Source organism: Canis lupus, chromosome 15 (assembly GCF_048164855.1).
Source record: "Canis lupus baileyi chromosome 15, mCanLup2.hap1, whole genome shotgun sequence".
NCBI classification, from domain to species: domain Eukaryota; kingdom Metazoa; phylum Chordata; class Mammalia; order Carnivora; family Canidae; genus Canis; species Canis lupus.
The window spans coordinates 19,821,667-19,826,709 of record NC_132852.1 but is presented as its reverse complement, the minus strand read 5'-3'; the positions used below and the strand labels follow the sequence as shown (position 1 = coordinate 19,826,709).

The following is a 5,043-nucleotide window of genomic DNA, read 5'->3' as shown; positions in this document are numbered from 1 at the left end:
TTGTCATGGTTGTCCTTTGGTGCCTCTTCTAGATCTTCATTAAGTCATTCAAAAATGTTTGAGCACCAATATTTTGCTGGGTACTTACTTTGTCTAGTAGATACAAAGATGGGTCACCCAGTTGACCCTTTGGGAGTGTAACACAGCAAGGAAATTAAAACATGAGTATAGCCATCTGGAATTAATGGAACTAGTGCTCAATAGAGGAATGAGAGAAGAGAAACAAAGTTGTCATTCTGCCCACTATTGCAAGGAAAGCTTCGGAGCAGAGGGTGCATTCAAGCAAAGAGAGGATGTTCCAGGCTAAGGCAACAGTATAGATTAGAGGCAGGAGAGTCTGAAAGTGTGTGGAATCTTTAGGGAATAATAAGTGCTTTAGCATATTTGGGATCTGGAGGAAAGTGGAAGGAAATGAGATGAATATATATTAAGATAAAAGCAGGTAAAAGAAAAATTGGTGCCTGATTAGAAGGACTTTGAATGTCATGTTAAAGTTTAAACTTTGCATATCAGATGAGATTTGTGTTTTAGAAAGATTACTTTGGCAGCAGTGTGGAGGAGAATCTGAAATTACATGAGAGACCAATTTAGGAGAATATTGTTCAACCTTTCTTCCTAACTGAGAGGCCGAGGTATGGCCTACAGTAGGGTCTTTAAGAGTCAGGGAAGATGCAGGAATTCTGTGTCTGAGGCAAAGACAGTGGTATGCTGGTAAACCAGCTTTCCGGAAAAATAAAAAGTCCTGATCTGCAGGACTTGCTGAATCTCTGAGGTGTACATAAATATGCCTACTATGGCTACTTTCAAGCTCCCAACATCTCATTACTGAACAGAATTAGGAAGAGATTAGCACGGTCTATTCTCCCAGCAAGTGCAAACTGGCTCTAGCGTACTACTGGGAGGCGAAGAGACTTTCCTTTAATGTGAAAAGAAGAGAAAAGAAGCCAAAGTGAGTGTCTTAGTCTGTCTAGGGTGCTATAACAAGCTGGGAGGTCCAAGACAAGGTGCTAGCAGGTCCAGTGTCCGGGGGGGGGGGGGGAGTGGGGCGCAATTTCTGATTTGTAGATGGCTGTCTTCTCACTGTATTCCCCTGTGGCTGAAGGGGCAAGATTGCTCTCTGGGGCCTCTTTTATAAAGGCACTAATCCCATTTTCGAGCTCCAATTCCAAGGCCTAATCACTTCCCAAAGACCCTATCTCCCAGTACCATCACATTGGGGGTCAGGATTTCAACATATGAATTTCGAGAAGACACAAACATTTGGTTCATCGTAGGGACATAATAGGAAGTGGGTCAAAACCTTGATTTTTATGGAACAGGTCAAAACCTACTCTGCACCAGAAGTAGCTGAGGCCATCAAGCACTTGATGGGACTTGATCCAGGGAGCAGCAGGACATAGGCCTGGTTCCGGTTGCCCAGAGAGGAGATAGCGTGAATGACAAGCTGTGCCCCTGAGGGAAGGTTTTCTGAGAGCAGATTGACAAAAATCAGGAGCAAGCTCTGCTGCCCTAGAGGAATGTAGGGCTGTTGTACTAATCAGGAATGGAACTATGTGACGAAGCTCCTCCAGGGAGGGGTTCAGACCAGCGGCAAGCTAAGCACTCAGAGCCTCCTCACAGTATGCTAAGATATTGATTCCTTTAGGCCCTCAGAGTGATTTTTGGGGACATTTACACCATTCTCTGCCATATACTTCTGAGACAAGGAATAGCTACCAGTTTGAATTTGGGATAAGGAAATAAAAATAGCAAATAATAATGGGTAGTACTGAGCTACTATTGTCTTACAAACACCGTTCTAAATACTTTACATATATTGACTCTTTCATCATCCTTCATTGTATAGATGAGGGAATTTAAACGCAAAGATTAGCTTGTTAAAGTCACATAGCTGGTAGGGGGACAGCTATGGAATGAAGCATGATAGTTTGACTCGGTAGCCACACTCTACAGGATACGTACTCTGTTATATTGGGAAAAGGGAAAAATGCAAGGAGGACAAAGTATTGATATCTCAAAATATTATCCCTTGTGTAAATTAGGTCAGTTCAAAGCCTGGCATAAAATAAATGTGCAATAAATGTTTTTTGAACAAATAAATGAAAAAACTTCTCTTACATCACTTAATCTTTTTGAAATGTATGTTTTATAGTGTTATATATGCCTGTCCTTCTTTTTAATGTTGGGTATCTCGGCATTACAATGATGTTGAATAGTGCGTTGTATTTTCCCAAACAAGAATTTGAGATATACCAGAAGAATATGCATTTCTTCATTTTTGAAACATCGTGCCAAGTGTTTTGCTTCTGGACCAGGGAGCTCTTCTTCATCAGTAGACTTAATTAGTTCAATTAGTCATTTACAAGAGCTCTTTCTCTCTTGACTTATTTTGCCCTGAAGAATTACTTATGAGGCAGGCACGCCTGGCTGTTACTGCTGAAGCGTTTGTGAGGTGACAGTCAGTGCTCTAGGAGTCTGCCTTGATCTATGGGCAGGGTCCATATATCCTGCCTGAAACAAGTGCTCTGGGATCTGTCTTTACCTTCCTTTGAGTTTATTGTTTCAAAAAAGTCTGCTTTGTGGGAGAAGTCAAGAATGCATTGTTCCATCTCTATGACGAGAGGCAGATCTCCCACTAAAAGAAAAACTGCATTTTGAAAGGCTGAATAGGTTGGCACTTAAAAGGGAATTCCAGCTGGTTAATTTAGGGTGCTGAGAAAAAGATCCAGCATAAGAATGCTCTCTGGCAGTGGGCCCGTAGCATTTTCAACTGATTGTGAATTGGAGAGATTTTCATCACGTTAAGAACATCGCTTTTCACTATTGTGTTCTTCTGACATAGAAAACAAGTGAGGATATACAGGTTAGACCTGGTATCATAGCTACACTCATGAACATGATCAATGACAGTTGTATCAGAACCAAAGATGGCCTCATGCTTGCTGACATATCTGAAAAAAAAAAAAAAACTGAACAAGAATTCAGAACTATTTCTACTCAAGGTGGTTTTTTAATCCTTGCCTTCTGTTTTTCTTTCCTTTTGTATCTTAGAAACTATTTTAAAACTATGGAGAGAGGTTTAGGTAAAAGCAAACTTCAGAAAGTTGTTAATTTCCTGTGTTAATTTTTTTCCCCAAGTGGCTTGACACACAAAAAATTCATATGACCAGGCAACTTACCAGGGCAAGCGTGGTCCTTGTGATGGCTCAGCAGTTCAGACCGCTTTAATCTTGTCTACCAACTCCATACAAGACCTCCACATTCTTGGATGAAGATAAAAAGAAGCTAACGGGTTGTTAGAAATTTTTCATGGTTTCAGCTTGGAAGTGACACATACCATTTCTGCTGCTATTTCATTGGCTAGAAGTTTTCTTGTGACCCTATGTAACTGTAGGAGTCTGGGAAGCATAGTCTTCCATGTGCCTAGAAAGAAGAGAACTAGATATTGGTGAGCACAAAGTGGCAGCCGTAGACATGTTATCCAATGAAACTCACCAGACATCAGCATAATCCAAATGGCATGTAGTCTAAGTGAACATGATAAACTCCCAAGTTTGCTGCCACCCTACAAACTAAGTGGAACTCCTTCCATTGTGAAGTCCACTTCTTGTTTCTATGAAGCGTTAGAAGTTCCCAAGATGAAGTTCCTCTCACAGAATATCTGCTTTTTCCCTTTTCTCTTATTCTATGTTTTAGCCAGAGGAATGCTGCTCAAGTCCTTAGGCAGAGCCTGAATTCCTTTTGCAGAAGCTGTAGCCCTGGGAACTGATGTATTCATCAACACCTCCAGATGGGAATTACTTCAACTCTGAATCTTCCGTGCACTATCGTAAAGGTATCCAATGTTGTTATGATGTGGTTGGTCTCAATACCATTTGTGCACATTTTTTCTGGGTTTCCTGACATGGTTGTAGGACTGGTCCCTTCCCCCCACCCCCTTGGGGTGACTGTCTACTTAGTCTCCAAAGGGAAAAGACAAATTTAGGGATGACTGGGGCAGGTATTGGTGTCCAGGAGATCCAATATTTATTCATTCCATTTCTAACATACTTTATGGTTTTGTGTAAATACAAGTTTCTGTCTGCTATCATGTTCTTTCCTTCTGAAGAACTCTTTTAATATTTCTTATGCTCCAGTGTGCCTGGGTGGCATAGTCAGTTAAGTGTCCAGTTCTTGGTTTTGGTTCAGGTCGTGATCTCAGGGTCATGAAATTGAGCTGAGTGGGGCTCTGCACTTAGTGTGAAGTCTTCTTGAAATTCTCTCCCCCCGACCCTCCTGCTCATGCTCTCTTTCTCAAATAAATAAATAAATCCTTAAAAACTATTTCTTATAGTGCAGATTTGTTGGCAATGAGTCTTTTCAGTTTTTGCTTATCTGAGAAAGTCGATTTCTCCTTAATTTTTTGAAAGACATCCTTAGAATAGAGCAATGGGTTGACAGTTTTTTCTTTCAGCACTTTTAAGCAGTACCCCATTGTATTTTGTGTTGCATGTTTTCTGATGAGAAGTCTACTATAATTTTTTCATACTGTAAGGAACAGTAAAGGGTCCAGGATTTTACTCTACTTGCAGGCTACAAGTTTAGCTCACTACAGGTTCATCGAAGCTGGCAGATGATACAAGACTCCTGAGGGAGAAACAAAGAATTTTATTACTCATGGCACAGAAAGTAGCATGAATACCAGTATATTTGCATGTGTTCCACTTGCCCCCAAGTCCTACAATGACAAGGCAAATGGTCCCAGAGGGACCTCAGGAGAGGAACCCTTAATTTAGGGGAACCAAATCTTTTATAATGAGGAGTAAGCCTGTTTGACCTTTGTTATGGAGAGAGACACTGTATCTTCTATGACTGGAAGCAAACCTGCTCTTTGCTATAGCAGGAGACAGCATTTCTGTCTTAAGTTGTTTTGTATACAATTATACAGATAGTCTGTAACAATAGGCAATCAGTGCCTCCCTTTGTGAGACATTTAGAAACAAGAGACAAATGGAGAGTTGTCTCCCAATTGAAAGTATTTCTCCCTTTTTTCTTGTCTTTAGG

The 5,043-nt window shown here is 40.8% G+C and overlaps 1 long non-coding RNA gene across 1 annotated transcript; it reads right to left on the bottom strand.

Moving 5' to 3' along the window:
* Window positions 1–2,168: 2,168 nt before the first annotated feature.
* Window positions 2,169–3,577, bottom strand: LOC140605491 (uncharacterized). The gene is made up of 3 exons (XR_012008140.1): window positions 3,496–3,577; window positions 3,180–3,423; window positions 2,169–2,951 (listed from the first exon to the last, which is right to left on the bottom strand). It is a non-coding gene; the product is annotated as an uncharacterized lncRNA (long non-coding RNA).
* Between the last annotated feature and the right edge of the window lie 1,466 nt (window positions 3,578–5,043).